At 38.1% G+C, this 15823-nt stretch overlaps 1 protein-coding gene and 1 pseudogene across 21 annotated transcripts in view; one reads left to right on the top strand and one right to left on the bottom strand.

The window, feature by feature from the left end:
* The window catches only part of MSH4 (mutS homolog 4), a 296009-nt gene that overhangs the window by 159808 nt on the left and 120378 nt on the right, over window positions 1-15823 (bottom strand). The window lies entirely within an intron of this gene.
* Window positions 3667-4940, top strand: LOC100397526 (histone-binding protein RBBP4 pseudogene; annotated as a pseudogene).

The raw sequence follows: 15823 nt of genomic DNA, 5'->3' as shown, positions 1-15823 counted from the left end.
TATCTGCTAACTGAAAAGCCCTTGAGTCCTGAGTAACAAGCAGCAACACCCAAGTACTATATTGAGAGCCTTGGGTGAGCCTCTGAGACTTGCTGGTTTCAGGTGAGACTCAACACATAATCAGCTATGGTGGCTATGGGGTGAAACTCCTTCTGCTTGAGGAAAGCAGGTGAAAAAGTAAAGGGGACTTTGACTTCCACCTTAGACACCAGTGCAGTCACAGGGTAATAGAACACCAAGTGGGTTCTTGGAATCCCTGACTCCAGGACTTGATTCTTGGATGGCATTTCTGGGCTTGCCTGGGCCAGAGGGGAACTTACTTCCCTAAAGGGTGAGTTCCAGGCCAGGGAGCATTCACTCTGCTGACTTAAGAGACCTCGAGTCTTCAGGGAACATCAGTGGTAGTCTGCAAGTATTCCTCATGACCTGTAGTAGCAGTGACTATAGGGTAAGGCTATTCTGCCTTTGGGAAAGGTAAGGAAGAGTGGGAAGTGTAGGGTCCAGCCCTGCTGGGTCTAGAGGGTATTATCTATGGGTATGGAGATGAGAGACTGAAGAAATAAAGACATGATAAACCGAGATCAAGAGAAAAAGAGTTTGGGCCCAGGGGTCCACTAACACCAGTTCGCGGAGAGATCAGTAGTGGCCCCAAGTGCCTGGACATTCTGACATTTGTTAGGTACAAAACAGAGGGGCAGGGTAAGTAGCATGGATCTTCAAACTGATCATGTGTCTAAGGAACAAGGGGCCCAGGACTTTCAAGTAGCTGAAGCAGGGGACAGCAAGATGTGTCAGCACTTCTTTATGTTATACTTGCCAAGTAAGAATGAAAGCTTCAAAAATTGTGCTACTTCTTACTGTCTTCAAAAGAGAAACCAGGTGCAGAAGTAGGGAGTGAAAGCAGACACAGACTGCAACCAATATAGAGGGTTGGGCCGACTGATATCAGTCCTTTCACAAGAGTGCAGGAGCAGGAGTGGAGTGTTCTCTGACTCACCCAAGGACAGGAGATGTTACCTTCCAAGGTGTGCTGAGTAGAGGTGCTTCCCCAAGCACTGGCGCTACCTCAGAGATTTTAGATGCCCTCCAGAAACCTTTATGCCGGTGTGACAGAGGGCTTGGTTTCGGCATTCAACAGGTTAACGCTCTTGCCTTGGGGCCACATTTCATAGTGTCCCTTATCAGTCCCTGACCGCAGCAACCTGAAGTTCCTAGATAATTATGCATAAAGTACAAGATGGCCTTAATCAAGGCTTAATATTCAATAAGACTAATATCTAATCACTCATGATAATATTCAATAAGACTATATTGAATCACTCATGAAACTTATTCCTAACTAGATTCTTCTTTCTATATTCTATTTATTTATGTATTTATCTATTTTTTTTTAAGAGATGGGGTTTCACCATGTTGGCCAAGCTAGTCTCGAACTCCTGGCCTCAAGTGATCCACCCACCCTGGCCTCCCAAAGTTCTGGGATTACAGGCGTGAGCCACTGTGCCCGGCCTTCTATATTCTATTTATTAAACGGGAACTGGCTGAGGCTTCAATCTTCTACCTCGGCACTTATGAGACTTTCCACCCACAGTGGAAAGTGTGTTATGTGGGTTGAATGCCAGCTCAGCCACAATATAATAGAATATCAGGTAGACTTCTAAGGTTTTTGACTAGTCCCTGCCTCCCAGACAATATTTCTGAACCCACCTGGGACTTGGGGGACCTTGCTACCCTAAAGGAAAGGACACAGGCTTGCCTGGCTTTGCAACTTGCTGATTGTAGAGCCCCAGGGCCTTGAGTGAACATAGGCAGTTGACAGGGAAGGCCCTGGACAGGGACCAGCACTGTGCTCGCTTCAGGTCTCACCCAGTGCAACCACAGAGGTAGTGACCACAGGGTATTTATGCCACTCCATCTCTAGCTTTAGGTGGCCCAGAACTGAGAAAGAGATTCTGTCTGTATGAGAGAAAGTAAGGGAAGGGAACAAGGGTATCTGCCTGGTAATCCAGAGAATTCCCCTAGATCTTATCCAAGACCATCAAGGCAGTTCCTCTATGGGGAAAAGTTGAAAGCCTTTTCTCTAAGGTCTGGAACATGGCAAGCATGCCCACTGTCAGTCACTACTGTTACTCAACATAGTACTGGAAGTCCTAACTAGAGCAGTCAGACAAGAGAAAAATATAAAGGGCATCCAAATTGGATGGGAAGAAGTCAAATTATTCTTGTTTGCTGATGATGTAATCTTACCTTTGGAAAACCCTACACTCCACAGGAAAACTATTAGAACTGATAAAAACAAAATCCACCTTAAAAAATCAGTAGCATTTCTATAGGCCAACAGTGAAGAATGTGAAAAAGAAATTTTAAAAGTAATCCCATTTGCAATAACCACACATAAAATTTAAAACCTAGGAATTACCTTAACCAAAGAAGAGAAAGACATCTATAATGAAAACTATAAAACACTCATGAAGGAAATTGAAAAGGACATAAAATATGAAAAAGAATTCCTTGTTCATGGAGTGGAAGAATCAATGTTGTTAAAATGTCTTTACTACCAAAAGCAATCTACAGATTCCGTGCAGTCCCTAACAAAATACCAATGACATTCTTCTCAAAAATAGAAAAAGCAATCCTAAAATTTATATGGAAACATAAAATACTCAAAATAGCCAAAGCCATCCTAAGCAAAAAGAACAAAACTGGAGAAATCACATTGTCTGACTTCAAATTATGCTACAGATTTCTAGTAACCAAAACGGCATGGTACTGGCAAAAACAAAAACCAGACACATAGACCAATAGAACAGAATAGAGAACCCAGAAACAAACCCAGAAAAAAATAGGGAAATTCTTCAGGACATTGGTCTGGGCAAATATTTCTTGAGCAACGCCCCACAAGCACAGGCAACTAAAGTGAACAGGAATAAATGAGATCACATTGAGTTAAAAAGCTCTGCACGGCAAAGGAAACAATCAACAAAGTGAAGAGACCACCCACAGAATGGGAGAAAACATTTGGAGACTACCCCTCTGACCAGGGATTAATAACAAGAATATGTAAGGAGCTCAAACAACTCTATAGAAAAAAATCTAATAATCCAATCAAAATATGGGCAAAAGGTTTCAACAGACATTTCTCTAAAGAAGACATACAAAAGGCAAATAGGCAAATGAAAATGTGCTCAACATCACCAACCATCAGAGAAATGCAAATCAAAACTACAATGAGATTTCATCTCACCCCCATTAAAATGGCTTGAATCCAAAAGACAGGCAATAACAAATGCTGGCAAGGATGTGGAGAAAGAACCCTTGTCCACTACTGGTGGACATGTAAATTAGTACAACCACTATGGAGAACAGATGGGAGGTTCTTCAAAAAACTAAAAATTGAGCTACTGTATGATCCAGCAATTTTACTCCTGGGTATATACAAAAAGAAAGGAAATCAGTATATTGAAGAGATATCTGCACTCCCACATTTATTGCATCGCTATTTACAATAGCTAAGATTTGGAAACACTTAAGTGTCCATCAACAGGTGAATGGATAAAGAAAATGTTGTACATACACACAATGGAGTACTATTCAGCCATATAAAGAATGAGATCTGGGCCCTCCTGCAATGCTCGACCCCAGGATTCCCTGGCTCACTTGCTCACCATGGCCAAGAAGGAAGCAGCCTTCGATGATGCAGTGGAAGAACGAGTGATCAGTGAGGAGTACAAAATATGGACAAAGCACACTCCTTTTCTTTAGGATTTGGTGATGACCCATGCTCTGGAGTAGCCCAGCCTAACTGCCCAGTGGCTTCCAGATGTAACCAGACCAGAAGGGAAAGATTTCAGCATCATCGACTTGTCCTGGGGACACAAACATCAGATGAACAAAACCATCTTATTATAGCCAATGTGCAACTCCCTAATAATGATGTTGTTTGATGTGTCACACTATGACAGTGAAAAAGGAGAATTTGGAGGTTTTGGTTCAGTTAGTGGAAAAATTGAAATAGAAATCAAGATCAACCATGATGGAGAAGTAAACAGGGCTCGCTGTATGCCCCAGAACCCTTGTATCATCGCAACAAAGACTTCTTTCAGTGATATTCTTGTCTTTGACTATATGAAACATCCTTCTAAACCAGATCCTTCTGGAGAATGCAACCCAGACTTGTGTCTCCATGGACATCAGAAGGCACGCTATGGGCTTTCTTGGAACCCAAATCTCGGTGGGCACTTGCTTAGTGCTTTAGATGACCACACCATCTGCCTGTGGGACATCAGTGCCATTCCAAAGGAGGGAAAAGTGGTGGATGCGAAGACCATCTTTACAGGGCATACAGCTGTAGTAGAAGATGTTTCCTGGCATCTGCTCCATGGGTCTCTGTTTGGGTCCATTGCTGATGATCAGAAACATATGATTTGAGATACTCGTTCAGACAATACTTCCAAACCAAGTCACACAGTTGATGCTCACACTGCTGAAGTGAACTGCCTCTCTTTCAGTCCTTACAGTGAGTTCATTCTTGCCACAGGATCAGCTGACAAGATTGTTGCCTTGTGGGATATGAGAAATCTGAAACTTAAGTTTCATTCCTTTGAATCACATAGGGATGAAATATTCCAGATTCAATGGTCACCTCACAATGAGACTATTTTGGCTTCCAGTGGTACTGATGGCAGACAGAATGTCTGGGATTTAAGTAAAATTGGAGAAGAACAATCCCCAGAAGATGCAGAATACGGGCCACCAGAGTTGTTGTTTATTCATGGCGGTCACAGCCAAGATATCTTATTTCGCCTGAAATCCCAATGGGCCTTGGGTGATTTGTTCTGTATCGGAGGATAATATCATGCAAGTGTGGCAAATGGCAGAGAACATTTATAATGATGAAGGACCGTGAAGGAAGCGTGGATCCAGAAGGACAAGGGTCCTAGATATATATGTCTTTGCTTCTTGTGATTTTGGACTCTGCTATTTTCTTCTCCAGCCTAAGAGTGATTTAACCCTGGCTTTGAGACACAGACTTTGTTCAGCTTTCCCTCTATATAATAGGTACCACCAATAATGCTATTAGCCGAAATGGTGGGTGTTTTCTAAATATTAATGGTTGAGATGTGGCGGTGGGGGTGCTTCATTCAGCAAAGCCAAAGACTTACATTGAAATTTTCTTCAGGAATTTTCAGGTAACAAACCCAAATCTAAAGTAGCTGCAGAAAGGGGAATATTATGTGTGATCATTTTTCTTAAGCTATATCCCCAAGTTTTTCAGACTCAAGTAAAGGCTGGAGTGAGTAAGGAATAGAGCCAAATGAGGTAGGTGTCTGAGCCATGAAGTATAAATACTGAAAGATGTCCACTTTTATTCAGGAAATAGGGGAGATTCAAGACATATAGATTCCTACTCGAAAATCTTGACACCTGACTTTCAGGATGCACATTTTCATATGTAGACTAGTTTCCTCCTTATTTCTTCAGTTAAGTCAAAAACTACATGTTCCTCTTCCCCCATATATTTTTGCTTCTTAGTGTATTTCTTGAGCTGTTTTCATGTTGTTTCTTTCCTTTCTGTGAAATTGTATTTTGTTTTGTTTTTAACTTGGGACATCAAGTTGTAAAGATGTATGTTTTTACCTGACAGTTATATCAAAGGTAGACTGTCAAGTTGAGAAGAGTGAATCAATAACTTGTATTTGTTTTAAAAATTAAATTAATTATTGATAAAAGTTGCTTTTTTTTTTAGGAGTTAGTTCTTGACCACTAGTTTGATGCCATCTCCATTTTGGGTGACCTGTTTCACCAGCAGCCCTGTTGCTCTCCATGACTAATTGTGTAAGTGCTTAAAATGGAATAAATTGTTTTTTCTACATAAAAATAATAATAAAATTTTAAAAAAAAGTTTGAGATCCAGTCATTTGCAACACGTCTGGAACTGGAGATCATCATGTTACGTGAAATAAGCCAAGCAAAGAAAGACAAACATCACATGTTCTCACTTATTTGTGGGATCTAAAAATCAAGTCAATTGAACTCATGGACATAGAGAGTAGAAGGATGGTTACCAAAAGCTGGGAATGGCAGTGGAGAGATTTTTGGGGTGATGGGTGGAGTTAATGGGTACAAAAACATAGAAAGAATGAATAAGACCTACTATTTTATAGCAAAATAAAGTGACTTATAGTCAATAATAATTGTATATTTTAAAATAACTTAAAGAATGCAATTGAATTGTTTTTAACTCAAAGGATTAATGCTTGAGGGGAGGAATTCTCCATGATGTGCTTATTTCACATTATGCATCATTCTCTATGATGTGCTAATTTCACACTGCATGCCTATATCAAAACATCTCATGTGCCCCATAAGTATATATACCTACTATGTATCCACAGAATTTTAAAAACTTTTTTAATGTTCTATTAAGGTGAATTTATTATTGAAGAAAAGAAAATTTTAAATAAATTTAGTGTAGTTAATTTGTACAGTGTTTATAAAGTCTGCAATAGTGTACTATTATATATTAGGCCTTCATAGTCACTCACAACTCACTGATCTACCCACCCAGAGCATCTTTCAGTCCTGCAAGCTCCAATGATGGTAAGTGCCCTTAACAGGTATACCATTTAAAAAAATATTTTATACTGTTTTTACTGTATCTTTTCTATGTTTACATACAAAAATATTTACCATTGTGTTATTGCCCACACTATTTAGTATGTTACAGGTTTGTAGCCTCGGAGCAATAGGCTATACCATATAGCTTAGGTGTATAGTAGGCTAAACCATTAAGGTTTTTGTAAGTACATTCTATGATATTCACACAACAGTGAAATAGCCTAACAATGTATTTCTCAGAACCTGACCACATTGTTAAGCGATGTATGACTAACTGTCCGTCTATACACACACACCTATGCTATATATGTAAATTGATTGTAAAAGCCAATTTATAAACTTTAAAACCTAAAGGAGAATAATGATTGATGAAAGAATTAAAATTTATATCACAACTTCCTTTGATTGAATAGATCCTAAATCTCTATCTATAGGATGCAATGCTCAAACTGAAGATTCATATATTAAAATAGAACAGAATGGTTAAATGATTATTCTTATAGAGGGGTAATTTTAACACTTAAAATCAATTGTGTTACTGACACAGCAGCATAGAGACTAGAAAAAAATGTTCTGATTCTGAAAGTAATTCTTGGCAACTGCCAATATTTCCAAATTACTCAGTTTTATTGTAAAAAACATATACTTGGGTATTGTCTAAACTTGTTGCAGAAATGCCTTCATTGAATTATTAATAAATATCAAACCCTTGTTTTAGGAGATGGAAGGGAATCAAATAATAGAAGACACATGAATTTAAAAGTCTGGAGATTTTTGGCCAGGCGCAGTGGCTCACACTTGTAATCCCAGCACTCTGGGGGGCCAAGGTGGGCGTATCGCCTGAGGCCAGGAGTTTGAGAACAGTCTTGCCAACATGGTGAAACCCTATCTCTACTAAAAGTGCAAAAATTTGCTGGGCATGGCGGCACACACCTGTAGTCTCAGAAACTCAGGAGGCTGAGGCAGGAGAAGCTCTTGGACCCAGGAGTCTGAGGGTGCAGTGAGCCAAGATTGTGCCACTGCACTCCATCCTGGGTGACAGAGTGAGACTGTATCTCAAAAGAAAAAAGAAAAAGTTTGGATATTTTTAATAAAAACTCTGGTTAAAAACCTTGCTCATTACACTTTAAAAGAGTAAATTTTATGGGATGTAAATTTTCTTATTTAAAAATTGATTATACTAGTTAATGTCTATTATTAAAAGGAGCCATATAACAGTAGCTTAAAAAAATATCTAGAAACTAATTCATGATAATCTAAGAGTGCAGAAATTTTAGGATAAGCTATAGAAATGCATAATTATTTTGTCCCATAGATTTTTCTGTCTCTCAAATATCAGATGTCAATTGACCACTTGTTGAGTGCTAGATTCTAACAATTTCATGCTTGAATTCCCTAAAATGCTGATTATTATGTTATGTGCCTCATCTTTGTTAGATATCCAAAAGCCAGTTAAGAGGCTTAACACCACAATGAGATATCACCTCAGGCCTGTTATGATGGGCCATTATTTAAAAAACAAAACAAAAAACAAACAGAAAACAACAAACATTGCTGAAGATGTGAAGAAACTGGAGCCTTTGAGCACTATTGGTAGAAATGTAAAAATTGTGCAGCCATCATAGAAAACAGTAAGGAGATCCCTCAAAAAATTAAAAATAGTAGTACCATATGATCCAGCAGTTCCACTTCTGGGTATTTATATATAAGAATTGAGAAGAGGATTTCAATGAGATATTTATACTTCCATGTCCATTGCAGCACTATCTACAATAGTCAAGAGGTAGAAACAACCTAAATATCCAACTACAGATGAATGGATAAAGAAAATGTGCCACATATGTACAGCAGAATATTATTCAGCCTTATAAAAAAGTAAATCCTGCCATATGCTACAACATAAATAAACCTTGAGGACATTATGCTGAGTGAAATAAGCCAGTCAGGGAAGAAGAAATGCTGCATGATTCCACTTATGGGAGGTAACTAAATTAGTCAAACTCAAGGAAGCAGGAAATAAAATAATGATTGCTAGGGGCTGTAGGGAGGGAGAAATAGGGAGTTTCTGATAAATGCACATACAGTTTTTGTCATGCAAAATGAGATGTTCTAGGTATTTGCTTACACTTGAAAGTTTATTAAGAGGGCAGATTTTATGTTATGTGTTTCTTTGACCACACTACAAGATAAGCGGAAAAGTAGTATCTACAAGCTAAGCAGAAAAGATGATATTCTGGGGAAGAGGGAAGGTAAGAATCTTACATTCTTACTTGGGTAAAAGACCACATGATTTCTACATATAAAGTGAAGTCTGGATTTTAATGTACTTCTGATGATGCTTTCTACCTTAAATGTGTTTATCTCAAAGAACCTTGCACAGCTCAATAGAAGAGTGACAGACAATCAAAGAATCTATTCATAGCTTTTAGTTATTCATAATCCCAGAACATCTATCATGGTGAGACTTTTAAGTAGAAATTAAAGAGATTAGATCTTTGATTTTGTTTTTTAAAGGGCTAAAATTTCACATATGTTCTTATGATTTTCTGTAATTGTAAGTATTTCCAACATGCTCAATATAAGTCATCTGTGTGTTTATTTTTTAAATTTAACTGTAATACTAGATGTTTTGTGGTTTCTGCCTTTCTTAGCCACAGCTGACTAGCCTGAGGGGTAGACATTGTCCCAAGGAAAACTCACATAAAATTTGGTCAAGGCTATGTGTTAAAACAGCCTAACTTAAAAATGTGAGTTAAAATTAAGTTTAAAAATTGTGTTACAAATTTGAGTAGATGCTGTGAGGTAGAGAAAAGTCTACCAATTGTAGCTTTGTGCAAGCCAAAGTTCTGAGGAAACCAAAATTATGAGTCTAAGTATTTCCTGAGGGTTGCCTCAATTCATGAATAGAACAGTAAAAATTCAGTTTGCCATGTATCTTAAGATACTTTTTAAAATGGAAACAGTGGTACTAAAATATATTCAAGGCATCATATAATATGTACATAGAGATGGACATGGACACTCTGCCTTTGAAAATACATACTGATCTTACCCATGCTTCAAAAATCAGGAAATCCCTCTTCTCTCAAATATCTTTTTCCTTTCTATTTTCTTTTAAATACACAAATCAATACTAGAGACAAATGGTATTGGGAATGGGAAAGCCTGGTAAAAGGGCTAATACAGGTTGAGTATCCCAATCCAAAATGCTTGGGACCAGAGTGTTTCAGATTTGAATTTGTTTCAAATTTTGGAGTTTTGCATACATATACATAATGAGATATTTTGGGAATGAGGTCCAGGTTTAACGTGAAATTCATTTATGTTCCATATATATTTTATACGTGTAGCCTAAAGATAAATTTATACAACATTAAAATAATTTTATACATGAAACAAAGTTTGTGTACGTTGGTTCATCAGAAAGCAAACATGTCAGGTGTGGAATTTTCCACTTTTGATGTCATATCAGAGCCACAAAAGTTTTAAATCTTGGAATATTTTGGATTTTGGATTTTTAGATTAGGGATGCTCAACCTGTATACCTGTATAAACTTTATAGAGTAGATAGAACTTTTACAAGCTTAATTTTGTATAATTATGTAACAACTGTATTTCTGAATTCATCAAAAAGTCATTCTTATCTGCTAACATTTGTTTTGGAGACTATACAAACACATCACTCATCTATGACTTACCTATACATTTCATTTCTGGAGAAAGTGCTTAGCTGGCCAACTCTGTTCTTGGCATCTCTCCTTAGGCAAGTGACTACCTCAGTTGTCTAGAGCTGTTGTGCTACACCTTTTATAGTTTCCCGATTCCTAAACCATTACACTCAGATTTTCCTGATATGCTACCCTCTTAACAAAATGTAGCTAGGCGTTGCTTGGCCAGAGTCTGCAGGACAGACTTAGCAGCTGGTGCCCCTGTGTGAGGAACACTGCAACAGATCACAATGGAACCCTCAAAGACAAAAGTGAAGAGACTGTGCAGTCAGTAAGTCATTGGTGCCTGCTCGGGATTTCCAAGTTCGGGGGAATTATTCATGCTAGGGTTTCATCATGGGATAACAGTTATCGCCACAACAGAAAGAGTATATGAAAGTATTGAAACAGCTGCTTAAAGCTGTGAAACCTTGGTTTCACAGGCTGAATTAAGGGACCTAATGCAAACTGTTGTTTCCTATAACCCATGGTTCCTGGAAGAAGGCACACTAGACTTAGAGTGCTGGGAACAAGTGGGGAGAAATCTTAAAACGATATTGTGAACAAGAACAACAGCAACAGTAACATCTTTAACATTATGGGCCTTAGTCAGGGCTGCTTTGGCCCCGCTCTACACAGAAAAGCCTAAGAAGGGAAGGCACCTACCTCACTGCCTCCTCCTCCTCCCTCAGCCCTGCCATTACCAAGTAAAAGTGCCACAGAAGACTCCCGAGTCCCCTCCCCCAATAAAGTGGAAAAAGGGCAAGGGAGACACTATAGCTGTGGGACCCTGTCTTAGGCAGTCAGCATTAGAAGGGGAGTTCTTGACCTGCCCAGTAATGCAAGATCGACAAGGCAATCAGGTATATAAACTCATTTCTTTCGATGCTTATAAAGAGACAAGAAAAAGCATTAGAGAAAAATGGAGCTGCTAGCCCATTTGCAAAAGGATTAATTGAAACCATAGCAGACAACTTCCATATGACTTCATGGGACTGGTCAGTGCTAGCTAAAACAACTTTAGAAGCCAGTTGATAACCTCCTCTAGAGGGCAGAATTCGATGAATTATGCGAAAAGCAAACCCTTTTCCAATAAGGGCCACTGTTATTCCTCCCCTACCCTCTCTCAAAATCCTATTTGGGTAGAACAGTGACCTTTAAAAGTAGAGATATTACTATGAGCCCATGAATTAGTTGAGGAGCAATTAAAAGCCAGCCTTATAGAAATTCACCCATATTCATCATTCCCAAAAAGTCTGGCAAATGGAGACTTTTACATGACTTACGGGCTATCAATGCTACTTTGCGACCTATAGGGACTCTTCAACAGGGGCTCCCTTCCCCTGCGGTGATTCCTCAGAATTGGCCTATAGTTGTCATTGACTTAAAAGACTGCTTTTATACTATTCCCCTTGCAGAACAGAACAGAGAAAAATTTGTGTTTACAATACCATTTATCAATAAAGGCCAGCTTGCCGATCACTGGAAAGTGCTTCCTCAAGGAATGCTGAACAGTCCTACCATGTGTCAGTACCAGTAAATCAGGTTTTGCTCATCAGTAGAAAATAATTTTCTGATTGTAAGATTATTCATTTTATGGATGACATTTTATTAGCAGCCCCATCGGAGCCAGTATTTTAAGTTTATATGCCTCTGTCCAAAGGAATACAGAGTTAAGAGGTTTAACCATAGCACCTGAAAAATCACAAATGTCCTCTCCTTCAAAATATCTTGGATACATACTAACTTCTCGGTCAGTAATACCCCAGAAGGTTAAATTAAATACTAGTAACTAACGTATCTTAAATGTTTATCAAAAATTACTGAGAGTTATTAACTGGCTTCACCCCACCTTGGGCATAACTACTGATAAATTGCAAAACCTGTTTTCTATCCTAAAGCGCAATACAGTTCTAGATTCTCCCAAGTATTTAACCCCTCCAGCAAAAAAGGGAAATTGAGAAAACAGAACAAGCTATTTCTCAGAGGCAACTAGATTGCATAGACCCAAAATATTCAGTTCAATTGTTTGTTTTTCCTACTAAACATTCCCCAAGAGGATTAATAGGACAGATGTCCCCAGGGCTGTGCTTCCTACAGTGGATTTTTTTGCTCACATACCTCAACTAAAACACTCTCTCCCTATATCCAGCTAGTTAGTAAAGTCATCTATATGGGCTACAGACAGTGCAATCTGTTGCTAGCTTATGGACCCTGACTTCATAAAAATACCTCTAAGTAAAAAGCCATTTGAAGCAGTATTGACCCTATCTCTAGATCTTCAGATAACACTCTCTGATTATACAGGCCAGATAGAACATGCCCTTCCTGCTGACAAACTACTTCAGTTTTTATTTTATACTCCTGTAGTTTTGCCTACAAAAGTAGTAAAATATGCTTAGAAAACAAAAAAGGGGGGATATGAGTAAGGACCCTGCAACACTACTAGCACAAGCCTTATTTACCCTTAATTTCTTAAACTTAAATGGCAAATTTCAATCAGCTATATAAAAGCACTTTGCTAAAACCTCATAAGACATAAAACCCACAGTTTTATGGAAAGATGTGAATAGTAATGTATGGTGTGGTCCAAATGATTTGCTCACATAGGGAAGAGGATACACTTGTGTTCACAGCCCCTCAGGTCCTCTTTGGATCCCCGCACAACACATCAAACCATACCATGGCATGGCTAGGACCCAACTCGGTATCAGAAATAAAAAAATGACCCTGCAGGACCCACAGCCCCATATGTTACAACTTCCTTGGACAACACAAGCCCTGGACATTACCTGGGGAATGCTGAAAAAAACAACTCAGGAGGCTGAGCGAATCCTATTCCAAACATCATTCAGTCCAGATAATTTTTTCCTTGTTTATTCTCTCATTCTGCCTGCAATCTGTACCTGCTACACTCTATTGAGCCTGTCTTCTAAATCTGCCTTTTTTTCCGCTTGTTACTTAGGCAGACACTCCCTTCCTAGCCTCTAACGATGTGATTGCTTGGCTAGAAAGGATTAATATATCCCTGGTGGGGTCCCTCATTAATGGCATACATTGGACTGAGGTGCCAAGTAACACTACATGTCACTCCTTGATTGGAAAAGAATGTTACTGATTATACTCATTTTTGTCTGATGTTATTTACTAATTCTAGAATGCAAAGCTGGAACACAACTTATAACCACAGTGCTTGACAAACCTGTTGCTGCACACATCTGTACTCTTCAATCTACAAAACCTGATCAAAAAACAGAAACTGTGGAGATGTAGATCAGTCAGGGTGGTTGGGAAAAATTGTAGAAAAAATGCAATTCTGCTTGGAAGGCCGGGAGATTTTGCAAAAGCTTTAGGAAAGGGTTATGGCTGAAGGCAGACTAATCCTCTTACCTTGAGCTAATAGCATAGGGCAGATAACAAGGAAGTGCAAAGGAATTTACCTAGATAAGTTTGTTAACCTATTTCTCTGGAAACCACCCTTTGATCATCATGCACGGGACTGCTCCCTACTTGGGAGGTCAACAATGTCAATTACCCACAAATGATGTTTGCTCTAGGCCTTTGTCATTAAATTTGTGCTAAATAAATGTGAGCTCCACTGGCTTATCACTTATGGAGGCTGCTGCTGACTCTGGCAGGAGTCCCCTAGCTGTGCTGACCGGCAAGTCTGTGTCTGTGTACTCCATTCATCTGTCGCTTGGCCAGAGTCTGCAGGACAGACTTAACATATTAGCAGTGAAAATAACTTAAAAAAAAATTTTTTTTTGAAACAGTCTCACTCACTCTGTCACCCAGGCTGGAGGGCAATGGCATGATCTTGGCTCACTGCAACCTCCACATCCTGTCTTCAAGCCATTCTCTTGCCTCAGCCTCCCAAGTAGCTAGGATTACAGGTACACGCCACCACACCTGGCTAATTTTTGTATTTTTAGTAGAGATGGGGTTTCACCATGTTGGCCAGGCTGTTCTTGAACTCCTGACCTCAAGTGATCCTCCTGCCTTGGCCTCCCTAAATGCTGGGATTATAGGCATAAGCCACCATGCCTGGCCAACTTTTTAAAAATTTTAAAGAACTAATACAGCAACAGTTTTGACTTACTATGTTGTGGTTATTATTTTCAAAGTGAGCATGACTTGTTTCTCATAACTGCAAAAAAATACACACTGATATTCAAATTATCAAGAAAGTATAAATAAAAAGGAGAAAAGAATCACTCAAGTTTTCATATTCACAGATTTACAATAGTATTACTTTAATGGATATTCTGAACACTTTTTCCCAAAAGCAGGATTAACCTACTATCTATCTTCTGCTTTTGACATATAATTGTAGAGCTCTTATTTCATGACTACTCTTCATAAACTAGCCATAAAAAAGGAAAGGTAGCTGTCTTTGGAGAACCAGGTGAAAGTAGAGAGAAAATCTCTAGCCCCATTCTCCTTGGATTCAAATTCCAGCTGTACCACTTACTAGACAAATGATCTTGGGCAAGACACTTAAGCTCTATATCTCAGCTTCCTTATCTGTTAAGTTATTGTAAGAATTAAAGGAGTTAATATATAAAGCACTTAAAACAGTACCTGATATGTAACAAGTAGTACACATAGTTAGCATGTATGACCATATATGGTCATACAAAGGTAATAATAATACATTGTTATAGAAATAAAAAGCAACTCATAAAAAAGGATATGTATAATGTTATCCTATTTGTATAAAAATGACAAAAATTTTTCAGATTAGGTATTATTCTTTTTTAAAAAAATGACAAAATTTTATACACGCATAAGCAAAAATATATTTAAAAGGCTATACATAAAACTGCTAGCATGATTATCTAAGGGAGGAATTTTTACTGGCTCTATAATGTTTCCACTTTTTGTAAGTTTTATGTATTAAGAAATTAATAAAATAAAAATTTTTTTGAGGCAAAAAAATTAGAACAGAAAAAGCGAAAGAAAACAACAAAATTTGCTTTTCAGAAAGATGACAATATGTAGTTAGTTTAATTAGGTTGTCCAGCTGGAAAAAGACAGTTTAGAGTTTATAAAATAAAATGCAGTATTAGTGGAACTATAGTAAATCTAAAGTTATAATTTTGCTTACTAAAGAGACATCATTCATGTGACTGAAAGAAAAATATGGAAAGGAAAAGGAAAATATTTAATTACCTTTAAAAATGCTAATATATATACCCAAGGTTGTTAACTCTGATCACTCTGTGAATGGTATAAAAAGGTGGCTGAAAAATTAACTACAGAATAATGATAAAAACAACCGTAACATCTTTCCCCTTTATTGTACTGGGGCAAGGGCACCATATCAAGCTTGAAGTACCTTTCATGCCTGAATTGTATACATTCTGCCTGGTTTATAGAGGAAAATTTCTCTAAAATTTAAAATTCTAAAACAAAGTCTTTAAATTTTGGTTAATATTGTATGACATCCTTTCTCTTAAATAAAATAAATGGGTTACTTAGATGAATATGCTGACAAG

Source organism: Callithrix jacchus, chromosome 7, assembly GCF_049354715.1.
Source record: "Callithrix jacchus isolate 240 chromosome 7, calJac240_pri, whole genome shotgun sequence".
Classification (NCBI taxonomy): domain Eukaryota; kingdom Metazoa; phylum Chordata; class Mammalia; order Primates; family Cebidae; genus Callithrix; species Callithrix jacchus.
This window is presented reverse-complemented; position numbering and strand designations above follow the sequence as displayed.